General features: G+C 35.8%; 1 protein-coding gene across 1 annotated transcript in view; it reads left to right on the top strand.

Annotated features, from left to right (window-relative positions):
- Nucleotides 1–20,314, top strand: part of LOC122909261 (contactin-6) — a 296,144-nt gene that overhangs the window by 134,859 nt on the left and 140,971 nt on the right. The window lies entirely within an intron of this gene.

Genomic DNA, 20,314 nt, shown 5'->3' with positions numbered 1-20,314 from the left:
CTGCATTTTGTGAATTTAGACTCTTGGGGATAGTCAAAATCCTCTTTAAAAAAAAGAAGGAAATACTAGTGTTATTATATTTTATAAATTATGTTTAGAAACATCTCTAAAAGTTCCAGATATAAATATTAAGAAAAAGATATGTGACATATTACTATTTTTCTTTCTTTCTTCTTCTTCTTCTTTTGCATTATATATTAGTGTTCAGAGCAAAGGAAGAAAAAGCTAAGGGTAGAGATGTCTTTTGGGGGAGGTGGGTGTTCTCCCAGGAAAAGTGATTATGCACCCACAGTTTGATGTAGGTGGAAATAAAGTGGTTGCCAAAGGCAGGCTTTATATTAACTGTAACAATGTCCAGCTGCATCACATAAATGTCATCCAGGTAATTACCTTGGTGACATTTGAGGGTATTAGCAGATGAACAATAGACGTATTGCCTCTTATATCCTTTATGTGTAGTGTTTCCAGGGACTGAAATGTTTCATATTGGATCCAGGAATAGCCTTGATTGAAAGTAATTATATCTGTTGATGTAGATGGGAGAGAAGCCTTGAATTTTTCTTTTTCTTTTTTTCAATTTCTCTCTTTACACCTCGGCCCCCTACCCCTCCTCCATCCTGCCCACCTGAGAGGATATATCAGGAGGCCTAAGAGTTAGAAGCTAACCCTTTGGGTGCTCATGGAAAGGCATATTCTGCTGTTACTTTGAAAAAGTAATTGTTTTGAAATTTTATTAATAAAATACATATCCAGATCCTATCTTGCAGAACTACTGTAGTCATCAGTAGATACACGAATTAATAATTAAGTTTGTCTCCTGTTGCATGTCTGGTGTTCCAAAGATCCCTTGCTTCACATACAGTTCCCCTTATGTTGGCCATTTTAGGAATGGTCTTATTTCTGAATATGTGCGTGTGTATGCTCATGTGTGTGCATGTGTGTATTCAGTTATATGTTTATACACACAAGCATTTATAGGTATATACACACACAGATATGTATGTGGTCATATATACACAGACACACATGTGTGTACACACATGCATTGCTAAATGTATCTGAATGTGTTTATATATGTGGAAATAGAAAGTTAACACAAAAGTTTATGGAGCTAAGTGGAATATGAACAAAGGCTGGTGGCGATTTTGAAACTTGAGATAAAGGTGATCACAATACTTGATTTCTGCATTTTGCCTAAGATCATCAGTTGGAAAAATAAAAGAGAACAAAATGCTGATCAGAAACTTATATTGTAGAAATAAATAATTGCTGCAGACATTTTGAATGATCCTGCCACAGTGATTATTTCTCCTGCTTGAATAGGATATGACTCTAGAACATACACATGACTTGGATCAGATTTCAAAGGATCAATTGGACTTTCTGGTAGAGGAAAATTCATACAGCACAATTATTTGTTTTGCCTTGAGTGTCTGTAGAGCTATGGATTCTATCTGTTCATGACAATAACTGAATACCTATACCTGAAGTTAATGCACTGTGCTTAACGAAACCCTAGATTTCCTCTTTTCCTTCCCCTTTTTAAAAAAAGAAAAATGTGTTTTAAATTCCCTACATTATTATTTCTTACCCTTCTTCTGTTTTAAAAAATAGATGTAACGAGGGGCACCTGGGTGGCAGTTAAGTGTTCAACTCTTAGTTTCGGCTGGGGTCATGATCTGAGGGTCATGGGATGGAGCTCTGCATTGGGCTGTGCACTCAGCATGGAGTCTGCTTGAGGTTCTCTCTCCCTCTCCTTCTGCCCCTCCCAGTTGTGCTTTCTTTCTCTCTCTCAAATAAATAAATCAATCTTCAAAAAAAAAAAAATACATGTAACTAGGAGCCTTTGTCACAATATGTCTGCTAAAAAAAAAAAGAGAAAAATTTTATATTAAGAAGAAATTATATACTTTTACTTGGATGAGTGGGAGAAATAAGTTCTGGCCTATATCCATTAACTGATGTTTCTTCTGCAAACTTAAGGAAGGAATTTTTAGGTTCCATGTCTGAAATTTAGGGAAACAAAACCAAAAACCAAAAAGCCATCCTGTCTCTCTGTCCAGAACCTGTTGTGGTGCCGATATGCCTGAAATGTTTCCTGCCGGGTCGAGGGAGAGATTTACTTGAGTGTGATTATGTCTCTTCATTTGAACCACCCTAAGCATAACCAGCACATTTTAGTAATTTAGAATTATTTCCCTCCATCTCCTGTGTCTTATAAGTACCCTGTGACTCACTTAAGTCAGTTGTTCATTCTGCATAGTAAAGTACAGCTTTAGAAAAGGTGAAAATGCCAGATTTAACTTTGCCACATAGTATTGTATAGCTCTCTGCAGTTTCCTCAAGGTGGTTTACATGATCTTAGAAATGAATCAAAAAAGTGTTGGTAACTTATGGCCCAGGAGCCTCTATTTACAAATCCTTTGTTCTAATCTCATTTTAAAATATAAGGTATTATTTTTGCAATATAGATTTTCTGTAATTTCATCCAAAGAAATTACATTTGTATACAATTACAATTGTATCCACAGTTTCACAAAGAAATTTATAGACAATTTGAGAAATGTTTATTCTTAGAGAAAGAGAGAAAGGGAAGAGAGAGAGAGAAATAAGAGAAAAAATGGTAGAAGGGATATGCCTGGTCAAGAATAAGTTTTCTTATGAAAACATACTCAACATCACTAACCATTATGAAAATGTAAATCAGAACCAAAAGATACTGCTTCACACCCATTACGATGACTGTTATTAAAACACAAACACTCACTGGAAAAATAACATATATTTGCAAGGATGTGGAAAAATTGGAATGCTTGTGCTTTGATGGTTGGCATGTAAAATGGTAGAGCTATAGTGAAAGACAGTATAACAGTTCCTCGAAAAAAATTTAACAGAATTACCACATAACACAGCAATTCCACTTCTGTATATGTATCTCAAAGAATTAAAGGCAGGACTCATACAGATATGTGTATACCCATATTTACAGCAGCATTATTCTCAATAATTAAAAGATAGAAACAACCCAAATGTCCATCAACATAAATAAAGAAAATGTAGTGTGTATGGGTGTGTGTGTGTGTGTGTGTGTAGAATAGAATATTATCCGACTTTAAAAAAAGGAATAAACGTCTGATACAACATGTATGAAACTTCACAACATCCTGCTAAATGAAACAAGCCAGAAACAAAAGGACAAATATTGTATGATTTCACTTATCTGATGTAACTAGAAAAGCAAATTCATAGAGACAGATGGCAGAGCGGGGACTGCTAGGGACTGGGTGGAGGGAAGAATCCGGAGTTAGCGTTTAATTAATACAGAGTTTCAGTTTGAGATGATGAAAAGTTCTGGAGATGAATGGTGGTAATGATTATACAACCTGAGTGTTCAGTTCCACTAAATTGTACACTTTAAAATGATTAAAATGGTAAATTTTATGTTATGTGTCTTTTATTATTATTTTTGAAAATATCGTCAGAATTCAGTGGAATTTTTTTCTCCATCATACTTCTTAAAAGAAGAAAAGAAAAAGAGAAGTTTTTCTTATTAAGAATCTGTTCTGATTCTTTTTACACAGTAAATAGAGTCTAAATACTAGTCTCTAGCCAAATTGAAAGTTCCTAAAGTATTAAGACCTGTATCTTCAGTTTAATTTGAATTTCTCACCACCGCCTTCATAAATTTGCAACAATGCCCATTTTGGTACAAAAGGATTTTGGTAGGTTGTATAACAATGGTAGCTGAATACTAAGATTTTTGATACAGACAGATCTGAGTTCAAATTCTATCTCTGTCAAATATCTAGTGGTAAAATCAGGCCACCTCTGAACAATAGTAAGCCTCTGTTCTGAAATGTATACAGTGGAAATTACAGCTTCAGCCACAAGATACTGACCTGGATTGCAAAGCCCCGGTACCTTATAGGCATTTGTGAAATGATAGCTCCAATTCTTCCTGCTACTTTTAATTACCTCCCTCAATTTGACCAAACATGTATATATTTCACACTGCTATAGTTACTCATAGAAAAATCTTCTTCTTTTTTTTTTTTTTAAAGATTTTATTTATTTATCAAACAGAGATCACAAATAGGCAGAGAGGCAGGCAAAGGGGCGGGGGGTGGGGAAGCAGGCTCCCCGCCAAGCAGAGAGCCCGATGTAGGGCTCAATCCCAGGACTCTGGAATCATGACCTGAGCCGAAGGCAAAGGCTTTAACCAACTGAGCCACCCAGACGCCCCTAGAAAAATCTTCTAACTTACATTTTAAAACTTCCTCTGAACTAGTTCCTTCTCTTGTTTTCAAGACTTTTAGGTGCTTTGATATATGTTAACTTTCTTGAGCCAGGCAACCAGCATAGCCAGATAGATGCTATTGTTTTTCCTATTTTACAGATTAAAAGCCTGAGGCTCACTGAGATTGGGGCTTTTTAGAGGTACATGGTTAGAGAACCAAATGAAACTTGAGTATAAAAGTTGAGATTTCATGTTACAGTATCCTTCCCAAACATTCCCCACACAAAACCAGTGTGCTGCTTTTTTTTTAATTGAATTTGCCATTGACATAGTAATTACCTAAATATTAAGCCATATCTTCAGGACAGTTGGCTCCCCAATAAGCCTGGTGGTAGATGCTATTGAAACCCTGTCCAGATCCTATTTAATGGACAGTGTGCCCATCCTTAGCTTTTAATGACCAGAGCTGCACCTGGTCTAAAGTTTACACCCCAGACTATGGGATCAGGCTGAAGCCAGACAAGAGCTGAGAGCCAACCCCTTCTTGCTTAGCTCCTTCCCAGGCTCTCTTCTGCTTCCCTCCCTCCCTTTCTCATGGGAGTGCTCGCCCCTTAAATCATACACTTGGATGTCTGCCTCAGGCTCGGCCTCTAAGGGACCCAAAGTAAGACAAACACTAATCATTTAATATAAGATATTTGATGTAATTATTGATTAAAAAAATTAGGTCCAGAAGCCCTACTCATATGAATTTCTATAGTAATAACAAAGCTATACATCAAAATAAAATTGTATCAACCACTCTGCTTCCTACTGACGGGCAGTCAATTGCATAGTGTCACTTTGACCTTCAGAACAAATGAACTATGAACAGCCTTTCAGAACCCACCCTGTCCCTGGGAAAGGCTCTGTAGGTACATACCACTAGATAATTGATGGCTTTTGTTTGTAACTTTTATCCTGATGTTCAGCAATTCAAAAACACCCTCAGAGTTTATTTTAGGCTCAGACTGTAACACTCTGCCTCATCCTGATTCATCCCACCATGAAACCATGTGAAAATGCAGCCCATATATACAAAACTCTCTATTATGAAATGTATTCCTAAATCAAATCTGTCCTTAACCAGCTATGTGACCCAGACAAGACATTCATCCCTGTGGACTTATAAAAGGTATGTTTTGAATAATTTGATTACAAAAGTCCCCTTTAGTTCTTCTACATAAGATTCTGTCATTTCAGATTGTCAGGTAAATTTCTATTTTAAGCTCTTCTTCCCCCAACCTCAACCCTAAAGCAAATTCAGCAGGTGTCTAGTTACCAAAAGCTCCTGCTACCAACCTGGTGTTCTTGAATGATAAAACCAGTTTGACTTTTTACAAGCTACACTTGTAGCTGCTTTGAATTTCTTTTATTTCTCAAGGACTTTGGTAGTAAAGGTTGAATGTAGACTTCTTCCTTTCATATGTATGTTAATGAATTACTCTGTACTTGTGTGAGAGAACATTGCATCTGTCATTGCTGTTTAAAATGTCAGCCTTGAGAAAAAAAAGATAGGTGTTTTGAAATAAACCTATGATTTCACTGAGCTGGTTTCTTTCTTTTTTTTTTTTTTTTTTAAGATTCTTGTAATAGTTCAGCTCTACTAATGAATAGATAAACATTTGGGATAAAACTTACTCATGAATAGGAGTTTTTGGTTATGCACTATTTAATATTTAATCACAGGTACCATTTCAAATAAGGTTGTCCCATTATTGCAGAGGGAAAGATAGCTACACTGGAACCTCCTAACTGACCACTCATTTATTCATCCACCAACCACGCAGAAAACACCTTATTTATATCCATCTAGCCCTGTGCTAGGGCCCAAAGATTAAGTGATAGATAAGAAACAGCTATTCCCTGTCTTTATAGAGCAGATAGCTGAAACCTTAAGCACAGTTTAAAAAAAAAAAAAAAGAAAGAAAGAAAGAAAGAAATTGCTAACACTTCTATAGCACGTATTCTAGAGCAGGAATTGTTTTACTCTTTACCTAAATTAACTCCAGTGAGCCTCACAATAGCCCAATGAGGTTATTTTCAAATGAGTAGACTGAGGCATAGAAGAATTAAGTAACTCACCCTATATCACACCAATAGTTAAGTGGCAGAGTCAGAATTTAAACCCTTGCAGTCAGGGGGCGCCTGGGTGGCACAGGTCATGATCCTGGGGTCCTGGGATCACCCCCCCCCCGCCCGCATCGAGGTCTCTCTGCTCAGCGGGGAGCCTGCTTCCCTTCCTCTCTCTCTGCCTCTCTGCCTACTTGTGATCTCTGTCTGTCAAATAAATGAATAAAATTAAAAAAAAATATATATATATATATATAATCCCATGCAGTCCGAATGTAAACTCCACATCCCTGCTGCTTACTGAACCCCCTTAAAAAAATACCAGGTAAAGTGAGAGAAGTAGATTTCACCTATAGTGCAGCCCAAAGTAGGGTATAGTAAGGTTTGCATGGATTGGGAAAGGGGCAATAGAAGTCTTCCAAAGGCAATGTGGCTTGAATTAAGCTATGAAATACTAGTTTGCGTTCCTGACACAAGTGCATGGAAGAACATACAGGTCGAAAGTAGATCCAAGAGGAAACGCAGGTGTGTGAACGAGCCCAAATACTGAAGAAAATATATTGACAAAAGACCAGGCATGATAAGAGAAGTGAAAAAGGCCATCTTTATAAACTTACTAGTTTTCTAGGAAAAGGCTGAAAAATAATTTGGAGGCAGGTACATCCAAATTTTGGAGGCCCTTTATGTCCAAGACCAATTTAAACAATAGGATAATTGAGTGAAACGATGAAATGCCAAAGAAACATGCAAAAATCCATCATACTGTGAGGCTTTTAGGCAGAGGCACCAAAGGCAAACTGCCTGTGTTTGAAGAATATTCTCCAGTCAATGTGACATTGCGCACAAGTGTTAATTCATGCATAAAATGGGGTGTTAACATTACTTCATATAGCACTGGTATCAGGACAAATACTTATTTTTTTTTAAAGATTTTATTTATTTATTTGACAGAGAGAGATTACAAGTGGGCAGAGAGGCAGGCAGAGAGAGAGAGAGGGAGAAGCAGACTCCCTGGTGAGCAGAGAGCCCGATGCGGGACTCGATCCCAGGACCCTGAGATCATGACCCGAGCCGAAGGCAGCAGCTTAACCCACTGAGCCACCCAGGCACCCAGGACAAATACTTATTAAACATAGAGAGAGGGTAAGGGTGACTGTGAGTTGTTAATGGATTGTTCGTGGAGACCTGGCTATGTAACCATCATGTAATAGATGGTTGGGACATCAGTCTTTATCCCCAAAACAATGGAAATATTTTGAACAAAGTCAAGGATTTTGAAGTTGTTTATAAAATGTAGTTTGAAAATGCCACTTTTCCTATAAAAATATTAGTCTGATACATTAAAACCACACTACACATATTTAGGGATGCTCCAAATCTAAGTTTTCACACTCGTACCATGGGGTGAAAGAATTCTTGCTCCAGGGGCGCCTGGGTGGCTCAGTGGGTTAAGCCGCTGCCTTCGGCTCAGGTCATGATCTCAGGGTCCTGGGATCGAGTCCCGCATCGGGCTCTCTGCTCAGCGGGGAGCCTGCTTTCTCCTCTCTCTCTGCCTACTTGTGATCTCTCTCTGTCAAATAAATAAATAAAATCTTTTAAAAAAAATAAAATAAAATAAATAAAAATAAAAAAAATAAAAAAATAAAGAATTCTTGCTCCACATCAGAGGGATGATTTTAGAGGACTCAAGGTTAAAATGCAATAATAATTCGTCTTAAGGAGCTAAAAATATAGGCATTTACAATCATAATTTTTTTTCCCTGAGGAAAGCAGAGGATTTTATATCTACAATGCCGTTCATCTTTATTCTGTATTTGTAAGCTATTCTAAACTGTGCTTTACTGATGGAGAAATTCAAGGTAGGGAAACTCTGTTACTTGTCCAAGGTCACCTAACCTCCAAAAGACTAGAATTTCTCATATCTCCATCTCAAAATAATTTTTAAGCATGTATTTTTAGATAGAGAAGTAAAACGGAATGCACATGAATAAAAACCACAGTCACAGCACAACAGAAAAGGTACCCAGGTAAAAGCCATAATATTAGACGTCTTTGATCCACTTAAAATATCCTTAAAGTTTTTTCATACATAAGATATGCAAAAACAGACACGATCCTGATGATATGGTGATAAAGTACATTTATATCTGAAAAAGAAATTAAGACCAGGAAAAGAAGCTTTAAAAATAACACTTACAAACTCATTTGGAAATTGTAAAGTCTCTGATAATTGTGAAGTATGTGTTAAGTGGGTAATGCATATCTAATTACAAATGAAAATGCTAGATGGCTTTTAACCTTTTTTTTAATATTAGAAAAGAAATAGCTAAACAAAGTGGGAAAATGCATAATTTTTCTTTAATTTTTCAAAAGAAAGTTGGTAAATTAGTATTGGTTTTTCATTTTCATTTGGGAAATAGCACTACACAGTGTTTTAATGAAACAAACATTCTGAATTTGGCTTAATGTAGTAATAACCACCCATTGATATATCAAGGAGAAAACTTCATCTTCGCTTTTAAAAACATTCATGTCTTAAACAAGGGGACTTGGAGCAGTGACGTGGTTGAATTATAGCAAGCCACTATTACATTTTTAAAATCAACAGGGAAGCAGACTATCCGATGTTTAGCCTCATTTTTTCTTCACCATCACTGCTGGGCATCTATTTATGTACCTTATCGGAAATGATATTCTCAAAATTCAGGCCCCCCCACCTCTAATTATATTTATTAGGACCTTGTCTTTTTTGACCCAGTTGAATAAGATTGCACATTGAAGCTGCCAGACAGAGTTGGGATAGGAGAGGGAAATGTTAAAAAATAAGGTATTCATCCTCTCAAAACGAGTTTCTGATTTATAAAACTAAGAGAGAAACTCAAAGCTGAAATGTTTATTCGTTACTCTTGTGCTATTTGACAATGGCTTTGAGGAAGTTATGCGTAGAGCCCACAGAGATTTTGCTTCTGAGATTTATAGAACAGGTTGAGAATTACAAAAAAATTTTTGTTTGTGTTAAAGAATCAGATGAAATAATTTTTGAGATTTATTGTTAATATATATCCAATGTTACCTAAAAGCAAATTAGAATCCAGTGTTTTAAAAAGTGAATAGAAAAATAAAGAAGTTTTGATGCCAACTCATGGAAATGTTTATCATATTTTAAGGTATTAATTTATACCCTATATTTTCCAAGAGGTATAACCCATATAGAAAACGATAAATCACATATATGCACAGCTCAATTAAAGCATGACTAAGCCAGGCCCAGAATATTGCCAAACCTCAGAATGCCCTCTCCTTTAAACTCTTCCAGTTACAATGCCCTCTCCTTTATACTCTTCCTCCTTCCTCTCCACCGTCTTATTTGTAATTGATAATTAAATATTATCATTTTCAATTTCATATGGATGAAATCATACAACATACATTCCTTCCAGTCTCGCTTTGTAGCCTGCAGTGTTTGTGACACTCATCCACGTTGTTGTAGGTTATCACTGTTCATTCATTTCTACCACTATATGATATTTTATGGCATAAATTTACTACAGGGGCACCTGGGTGGCTCAGTCAGTTAAGCACCTGCCTTTGGCTCAGGTCGTGAAGTCAGGGTCTTGGGATCAAGCCGCATATTGGGCTCCCTGCTCAGTGGAGAGCTTGCTTCTCCCTCTCCTATTGCTCCCCCTACTTGTGCTCTCTCTCTGTCAAACAAACAAATAAAATCTTTAAAAAATAAGTAAAAATAAATAAATAAACAGACTTCAGTTTACATATGCTATTAAGGGAACTCAGGATCGTTTCAAGAGGCAAAGATGAATAATTATGAATATTCTTTTGGTACAGTTGTGCATACATTTCACTGTTGTAAATAATGTAGAATGGAATTATGGGGCATTTGGGCATGCGTATTTGCAACTATACAAGATAATGCCAAATGCTGTCCATAGTGATTTTATTAATTTAGCCTCCTACCAGCAATACTTTGACAAAACTTGCTATTGACAGCCCATTTTATTTTATTAATTCCAGTTAGTTAAGATATAGTGTAGTGTTGGTTTCAGTAGAATTTAGTGGTTCATCGCTTACATATAACACCTAGTGCCCATCGCTTGTGCCCTTCTCAATACCATCACCCCATTTAGCCCATTCCCCACCCACCACCCCTCCAACAACCCTAAGTTTGTTCTCTATCCTTAAGAGTCTCTTATGGTATGTTTCCCTCTCTTTTTTCCCCTTCCCCCAAGTTTCTCTCTTTTTCTTAAATTCCACATATGAGTGAAATCAAATGGTATTTATCTTTCTCTGACTGACTTACTTTACTTAGCATAATATACTCTATCCCCATTGTTGCAAATGACAATATTTCATTATTTTTGATAGCTGAATAATATTCCATCATGTGTGTGTTTGTGTGTGTGTGTGTGTGTGTGTGATTGTGTGCGTGCACGCACACACCATATCTTTTATGCATTCATCTGTCAGTGGACGTTTGGTCTCTTTCCATAGTTTGGCTATTGTCGATAATGCTGCTGTAAACATTGGGGTGCATGTGCCTCTTCAAATCAGTATTTTTATTTGCTTTGGGTAAACACCTAGTAGTGCAATTGCTGGGTCATAGGGTAGTTCTATTTTTAACTTTTTGAGGGACCTCCATACTGTTTTTCAGAGTGGCTGCACCAGTTTGCATTCCAGCAGTGTAAGAGGATCCCCCTTTCTCCACATCCTCACCAATACCTGCTGTTCCCTATGTGGTTAATTTTAGCCATTCTGACCAGTATGAGGTGGTATCTCATCCTGGTTTTGATTTGTATTTCCCTGATGATGGGTTATGTTGACCATCTTTTCATGTGTCTGTTAGCCATCTGAATGTCTCCTTTAGAAAAATGTCTCTTCATGTTTTCTGCCTGTTTCTTAACTGGATTGCTTATTTTTGGGGAGCTGAGTTTGTTAAGTTCTTTATAGATTTTAGATACTAATCCTTTATCTGATATGTCATTTGCTTATATCTTCTCCCATTCCATAGGTTGCCTTTTAGTTTTGTTGATTGTTTCCTCATTGAGCAAAAGCTTTTAATCTTGATGAAGTCTCAAGAGTTCATTTTTGCTTTTGTTGCCCTTGCCTCAGAGATGTGTCTAATTAAGAAGTTACTATAGCAGAGGTCAGAACATTGCTGCCTGTGTTCTCCTCTAAGATTTTGATGGTTTCCTGTCTCGCATTTAGGTCTTTCATCCCTTTTGAATTTATTAATTTGCCAGTTTTTAAAAAGTTTACCATTTGGGGAACATATATATGTGTTTCTCATTTTGGTTTAATTTATTCTTCAGATAACTAATTAAATTGAGCAACTTTTTAAATGTGTATTGGCTATCTGCAACCCCCTTCCCCTCCTCCCTGTTAAAAAATTTACATCATTTTTTTAGGGGTGCTGCCTGTTTCTGTCAGTAGAGCTTGCAACTCTTGATCTTGGGGTGAAAAGTTCTAGCCCTACATTAAGTGCAGAGATTACTTAAAAATAAAATCTCAAAACAAAATTTAAGTCATTTTTCCATTTTTCTAAAGTAGTCTTCCTTTTTCATAGTGACTGATTCTAGGTCTGAGCACTTTGTTGCTTTTGTTATAGGAAAATAGCTTCTCCTACTGTGCGACTTGCCTTTTAACTCTCTTATGTCTTTTGATAAGCAGAAATATTTTAAATTCCACGAGGTCCAATTTATCAATCTTTTCCTATAAGTGATGATGCTTTTTGTAAAATTTTAAGAAATGTTTCCTTGCCCTGAATTCATGAAGATATTTTCCTATATTACCTCCTATAATTTATTGTTTTATCCTTCACATTTAAAATTGCAAAGCGCCTAAAATTGCAAAGTTATTTATTTGTTTGCATGGTAAAAGGTAGGTTCAGTATAGGTTCAGTATATACTATTTTTTTTCCTATAGGGATCCAGCTGAATCAGCAGATATATTTAAAAATGCAGCCCTTTTAATAAAAGGCAATCTTTCTTCACTGTTCTATAGTACCTAATTTGAAAGAAATCAAGTATGTATGCCTGGGACTGCTGTTAGGTTCTCTATTCTTTCTATTCTCTCTTTCATCTGTATATTTGTCTACCATTGTACAAAGGCCACACTGTATTAAGTACTGCAGTCTTATAATAAGTCTCAATGTCTGGTAGTTACTGGAATAGATGAAATGGATAAAGAAAAAAATGAGGCTCAAATTATAAGCTAAACTCAAGGAGAATAAAACCCAAAGAGGATAAAAAGAATAACAATTAATAGGATAAGGTCATATCCAGTTTCAAGTTGAGCTTTCTAGTGGCCAAGACGAAGAAGCATTCACATCTTTAATGGGATGAAAATACGTCATTGTTCTGTAAGCATAATTGCTGTCACTCTAGAACCTGAAAGAAGTTTCTCCTGTGAATGTTCATCAAGAGCTAAGTGGGTGATTCAGTAAATGACATTCCCCCCACAAATGTGCTCATACACTTACAATACTGGATTTCCTATGGTGTCTTCTTATATTTCAGGAATAATAGCTAACATTCATTAAGTACTTCTCAGACCTTTTCTATAACATTTGTGGGGAGGCCTCCCAAACTCTGTGCCCAGTTTGCTGTTACTGTAGCCATTATTACCATCAAGATGTATAAATCCCACCAAACTTACTAGTTAAAGAGGATAATCTATAGTTTAGTCTTCAAAACTACCATGTAAAACTATAATTCTGATTTTATAGATGAAGAAAATGAGGATCAGGGAAGTGAAATGTGTCCAGAGGCACTAGAAAACAGTGAAGCTGGGATGTGATGCCAGTTATTCTGATGGTTTAACCCACCTTCCTAATCATTTATTGAGTGCTTGCGCCATAGTAATGTGCGTGGAAATCACCTGTGGATCTTATTAAATACAAGTACTGATTCAATAGGCCTAAAGTGGGGCCCAATAGTTTACATTTCTAGCAAGCTTCCAGGGGAGACAGATGCTGCCAACCTCAATACCAGAGTGAGTAGAAAACAAAGTCTCAAAATAAGATTTAGGACATTACCTAAAGACAATCCAGGAGTAGCATTACTGTAGGGGTCAACCCAAGGTGATACAAGGAGGCAGCTCTGGTATGGTGTACATGAAGCTAGAGGAAATGTTCATCTATATTTTCAATTTTGAAGATGGCTGTTCAGTATATTCATTTATACATTCAAATAATGCATATTTCTTGAGCCTACTAGGTGCCTAACGCATGTGGAAACAACAAAATAAAGTCTATTTTCTCTATTTATGCCTTTGCTTAACTATAACTAAGAGCTTGTCATATATATATATATAAAACACTGGAATAAAGAACAAGGAAAAAATGTGCTTGAGAATTATCCAAAGTAATAGGCTTTTTAACTATACTCCCCTGTCAGGAAGACTATCCCCCTAAGCAATATTTCTATTCATGACATCAGGAAATGCCAATGAGGATGAGACTAGATCTACAGACTTGATTTCACAAGTCCACTGCAGAGTGTTTTCCCCCTTTTTCAAGAATTGTGTGGTTGAAAAACCAACTTTCACATACATATTTAGTTGTTTTGCAAAAATCAGTTCTTTCGTGAATGGAGATTATGTAGCCCTTGTTTAATTCTCCCAGAAATTCCATCCATAAGAGCTACTAGACTTCCTCTTACTAGTGTTCTATCCCTTGAACGCAAAGTATTTATTTTAATTATTTCATCAGTTTTAAGCAAAAGTAATCAGAAGTAAACAAATGTGCTGGAGGGCAATGCCCCTGCCAGCCTCTTAGCCTACTGGAAGGCTCTCTGATCTTTGTACCATTTTCAGTGTTCTTTTAGAAAGTAATCTGTTTTCAGTTAAAAAGACATGAAATCTGGCTGAGTCAAACATCAGGATTTATGACATTCCTGTTTGGCAAGTCTGGCTGACTGAGAGGTCCTGACAATTGTTATCAATATAAATATTAGTTTTAATAAAAACTATTGTATATTTAGTAAGCCAAGCACTGGGCAAAACAGTTCCACTGTGCTTATATTCCCACGTGAGTTAGTATAAAGGGAAGATCTTAAACCCGGCTCTGGCTAGCAACAGAAGTCAAGCTTTGAACTCAGTGATGGCCTTTCAAAGCATCCCTAATGGCAGGTATTCTAAAGAAGTGTCTGTCCTGTTGGTGGTCCTAGTTATCTTACCTGTATATTCCACCTCTCTGAACCTAAAGAAATGTCAGAGTTTGTGATGCTCTGGATAAAATGGTCTCTTCCTTTCAACTCCACATTCTCATAGCAGGAATGACGAAGGTGTTTTGACAAAATATCCCATAAACACACAACCAGACACACACACACACACACACATCCTTGCCCACATGTTTGCTTTGACGTCATTGTCTCTGATGTGTTAGGCCTTCCTTATGATGTGCAGAAGGCACTGTAATAAGCCTAGAGTTCCAAGATCAGCCCCCATTGCCCTAACACTGACCTACACATAACTGTATGTTTCCATTTCTGAACCCAGTTTGCAACCCTACCTGCTGAGATTCTTCCCTGGGCCTTCTGAAACCAACGATCAGTTATCAGCTGAATCCTTCCATCCTTATCTTTTGCTCTTAACTTCTTCCTCACTTCATTGCTTTGACAGAAGTTTGGCTTTCATCTGAGGATACTGCTTCTTTTGTATTTCCCTAAATTGGTGACTATTTTCTCCCATACCCTCTTACTACTTGGTCTGTGAATAGAGATAAGTCCTCCTTTCTACTTGATGATTCTTCCTCCCTCATATCTAATGCCTTGGGCACTATGATCATGCCATCAGACTATGCTACCCACGTAGCTGTCACGTTCTTGCTTGAGATCACCCCCATAGTTCCGTGAAGACTTCATCTCCTAGCTCACTCTTAATCTTTCTATAATATTCCTGTCATATGCTTTATAATTTCAGCTTTCACAGAAATCAACATTCAGTATTCAATAACTTGACTTCTTATTTCCCTGATTTCTTGTCTTCCATTGATCTTGTTCGTTACCCTAACTTGGCCAAAAAACCTCCTTACCAAACTGACTCCAAGACCTTGTCAATTATCTAAAATGTGAAGCTTCACTCATATATGATTTCCAATCTTCTCAGCTGTAGAACACCACTTCTTAACTGTCTAGCTGACTATCTCCAGACCATGAACTCCAACAATACTTACTGGTTTCTACAATGTATTAATCCTAACAATTTACCCCCTGTCCCTTTTGCCATTGTTCTCTCCTTAATGAGAGTAACTTCCATGGCTTACCTTTGAAACATCTTACCAGTCATTCATGACTCAGTTGCTCACTTTTCCCTTCATTTCATTCATTCGATAGAACCCAATCCATGGTGAAATCCAAAGCAAAATTTTCACCTCATAAAAAACCCAACCATGACACCTCATCTCACTTTTAATTCATAAGTGCTTACATCAAATGGGACCTTAATGCTCCCTGACATTAAGATTAAGAAGGCAAATAATCATGAAATTCAAAGATGTTATTGTATTACCTGTTATTGTATTCAAAGATGTTATTGTATTGTCTTTAATGTTGGAAGGAGAAACGTACTAGCTAGTATTTCTCCACTATATTATTTAACTAATTCATCTCACAATATATCTCAAACAGCATTTTCCCCCACCTTTAATTTATTCTGTGTTAGGGACTGATTACCCAGTCCTGACTCAGGCCTGTTTGTACCTTCAAATTCTGCTGCCTGGTCTCTGGACCAGGATGGACTTTGCCTATACCTGCCATGTTGGGGATTTTCTAGATAACCTGGCACTCTGACTAGCTAGATGGGATTCACTTACCTGTGTCTAGAGTAAATTTCTACAAATGAATCCTATAATAAAGGCAACGTCTTTCTTTTTTTAATTGCAGACTTAATATACTAGTAGGTTTCTGTTCTGCTACAAAGTTCTAAAGTGTTGACCTTTTGTTTTTATCTCACAACCTAGACCCACTTTTTAAACATCACCCAGCTTGCCTTTCCCTTTCAACACCTGTTAATACTTGTTTTCTGTATTGAGATTCACTTTTCCTAAGTCTGACTGCATGCTGCCCTTCATGGACAAGCAACAAGATATGTGTTTCTTCTTTTTGTGGTATTTTTACTTCTTAGTAGTGATGCAATTTTCTATAATCATAATACTTGAATACATATAAAAATTAGAAATGAAAGTTATTAATATCACCTGCATTGGAGACAACCACTATTGGTAACTCCTTCTGGAATTTTTTCTTACAGTAATTATACACACACACACACACACACACACACCCCTAAATGAATATTTGTTATTTGTAGACTACTTTTTCACTTTAAAAAAATAATATAATAGCACTTTAAAGAATTTCCCCTGCCAGTTATTTTAGAGAAAGAAAATACATAACAAAAATAATAAAATATGGAGAATAACCAAGATCTCAGAATTTTCAGTTTGCTTGTCATGATCTTTGTTTTAAAATTCAAGTCTCCTGAGTAAGATGCTCATTTTACTCCTGAGAAATAGGCTGTTGGAGATGTTAAGCTGAGGTAAAAAGTGGGCTATTCTCCACACAAATAGAGGACCCTTCCTGTCAGTTTGACTTGAGGAAATGGACAGATAGTGATACGATGCATCTCTGAGAACTTCCAAGTTGGTCCATTCTAAATCCTGTTGGTGTTTGGTTCAGCCCAAGACATTTCTTGTCACTCTTTCTCTTGATATAAATATAGTCATTGTTATTTATAGTCTCCCTATAATTATGATATGTTGATAAATGGTAAAAACCTGCTAAGGTAATTTTGTCTGCTAATTCTCAACAAATTTCTTAAGCAGTTATGCATATCAGTTATGCATATCAAAATCATTTTCAACAGATTTGACCTATCAAAAATATTGAACTTGTACCTGGTTATCTAAGGTATGATTTTAATCTCAATCAAACTCTCTTTCTCTCAAATGAGCACAAGTCTATTACATTTTTTTTGTAAATAATTCATGCTTATTGAACACAATTTAGAACTAAGTGTGAAAAAACCCACAAGGCACATCTATGTACACATTAATCAGATGCATACATACACACACATACATTTATATAAATGTGATTACTCCAAATAACCTACTTTATTTTCTTTAATAATTTTAAATTATAAAAAATTTCAAGCATACAGAAATACCTAGAAAAAATTATAAGTATATTTCTATATAAATTTATGTTAATGTTTTGCCACTTTCACTTCAGATCACTTTTTTAAACATATGAAATGTTGTAGACACTGCCACTTTTCACTTCATTCATCCCCTATAGCTCCCCAGATGTATCCACCTTCCTGAAGTTGGCAGTAACATTTCTATTGGTGGTGACTTTTGGTTTAAATATGTATATAAATAATACCAGAATGCAATTCTTTTGCAACTTTTTTCCCCTCTACATCATGTTTTCAAATTTTAGCCATATTTCTACATGTTTGTTTACTTCTTTCATTTTAACTGATGTATAATATTTCATTACAAAAATAAAAAATTCCATTTCAATATAGACATGGGAATATACAACATTTAATAGTTTTTTTCAAGAATAATGTATTGTAAAGATATCTCTGTCATATATTATGCATTGTTTTACTTGTTTTTATTGAGCCACTATCGTGTGGTAGACACTCTGTGATATCTTAAGGGTATACTGCTTAAAAAAAAAAAAATGTCCTCAGCCCTCATGTGCCTGTGTAGGTAGTGGAAAAGGGATCACATAAATATATACAGAATTTTTAAAATATCAGTAGTTGAAGAAACTCTGAGAGACTAAAATGCAGGGGTTATTGATTGGGGACCCAGGAAAATAGAACTCAAGGTGGATGAAATCTTTGAGGGATGAAAATTAGAGTTCATGCAATTTCATTTACCTGTTGTGGTTTTTTCCCATTGGTTCCATAATAATGTGCAAAAAACAATGAGAAAGAAACAGCCTGTGTTATATGGCAGTAAACTTTGTATTTTGGTCTCAAATCTTTGGGTTACCAGATGTTTTTTCTGGACTCTGTGCTCACTTACATATTGGAGGTCAAATAAGCAGCTTTACTAATTCTGTGGTCTCTCTCCTTCCAGGCCTGGGGCTTCTGGCCTAACTCAATTGTTGTACAGTTTCTTTTGATCCTCCAGATTACTTTAAGCTTTTACCATGGTGGCTAAGTGGGGCTCCAAGAGAAGGAGAAAGACCAACAGGGTGTACAGAGCTATTTTGAAGCCTAGGCTCAGAAGTGACTTGTTTTCACTTCCTGCTGTATTTTGTTTGCAAAGCCAGACTAGTTGAAGCAAGAGTGCTGAAATAGACTGTATCTGTGATGGGGAGAACTACAACATCACTCTGCAGGGATGTGGAGGGGTGAGAGGTGGGGAATTGGGGCTACCTTGCTGTCAATCTGCTGTAAATGATGTGAGGGATGGAGTTGAAGAATGTTTTATTTAGAGGAAACAACAAACATACTTAAAGGCTTATAGTCTGGAAGAAGCTAAGACATTCAAAACCTAGGGAAAAAAAAAAAAAGAGTGTAGAAAGTATAGAATGTTTTCTCCAACAGAAAGTTGGAGAGAGTAGCAGGAGCCAGATCATGGTGAACACATTGCTCATGTTCTAGATTTTTGAAATGTATTGCAAGAATGGGACCCATAAAATTTTAAGAAATAGATCACATGATGTCATTTTAATTGACTGTGTGATCCAATTTAATCTATTATATAGATGTAATAGATTATATAATTTATTTTTAATTGAATTTCTTTGGCTAATATGTATGATATTGAATTGTGTAAATAAAAAATAATTGTAAATAGTAAATAGTAAAACAGTTTTGGGAGATTGTGCAGTCATTCAGATATTAGATGCTGAAAACACAGCTAAGAGGGTAGCAGTAGAGAATGAGGAAAGTGGAGACACTGTTGAGAATTTTGGATGTTAATAACATTTGCTGCTACATGCGATGTAGATTTTAAGGGAAAGGATGATAGCAAAACTAGTCACATGGATTTGACATTTATTATTCACTTTGATGAGGAAGACTAGAACTACTTTGGGGAAGGAATTAAGTGTTCCGTTTCAGAGATGCCGTCTAGTCAGATACAAGGATATGCATTACAGAAGGAAGATCTGGGCCAACAGTACAAATTTGACAATGGTTTGTGTATAAATGTTGTTTGAAGCCATGGGAGTACTTGAAGCCACTAAGAGGGAAAGTTTTGAAAGAAAAGAGGAGAGCCCAGAAATAAATCCAATATAATTCCAACTATGAGTCATCAAGGAACATAGATAGATATTCATGCTTTCTAAATGGCTATATACTATCTGATTATATGACTTTACTATATTACTGTAAATAATTGGCTGTTAACAGACTTTTCTAGACTTCATTAGACTGTGCTATAATCACTGTCTATTATATATTCCTTTACTCATTTGACCAATTATATCCTTAAAGTAGATACTAAGAAGTTGAATTGCTAGGGAAAATACATTTTACATTTTAAATGTGAATACATCTTGATTAACAACCCTTGAAAAACAGTTATGCCAAATTATACTTGGAGTAGGAATGAGTATGCTAGTTTCCTCAACCCTTCTCAATATTATATATCACATCATTTTTCATTTAACATCTGATGAGTGACAAATTTTTGCTGTTTTAATTTGGATTTCTTGGGTTATTAATAAAATTGAGCCTTTTAATATGCTTATTGGAAATTTGCAATTCTTTTTCAAATTTCCTAGACATGGTCTTCGTCTTGTTTTGTACTAAGGGATTCAGATTTTTCTTAAGTACTTCCTTAAAGTATATTAATATTTTTCTATTATAAATTATATAAAATGTTTCAATTTTTATTTTAATTTTGCTTTTGGCATTTTAGCCTGTAAAACTGATACAGGTTTTTTATTTTTTTATTTTTTTTTAAGATTTTATTTATTT

The sequence above is a fragment of the Neovison vison genome, chromosome 6 (assembly GCF_020171115.1).
Source record: "Neovison vison isolate M4711 chromosome 6, ASM_NN_V1, whole genome shotgun sequence".
NCBI classification, from domain to species: Eukaryota; Metazoa; Chordata; class Mammalia; order Carnivora; family Mustelidae; genus Neogale; species Neogale vison.
This window is presented reverse-complemented; position numbering and strand designations above follow the sequence as displayed.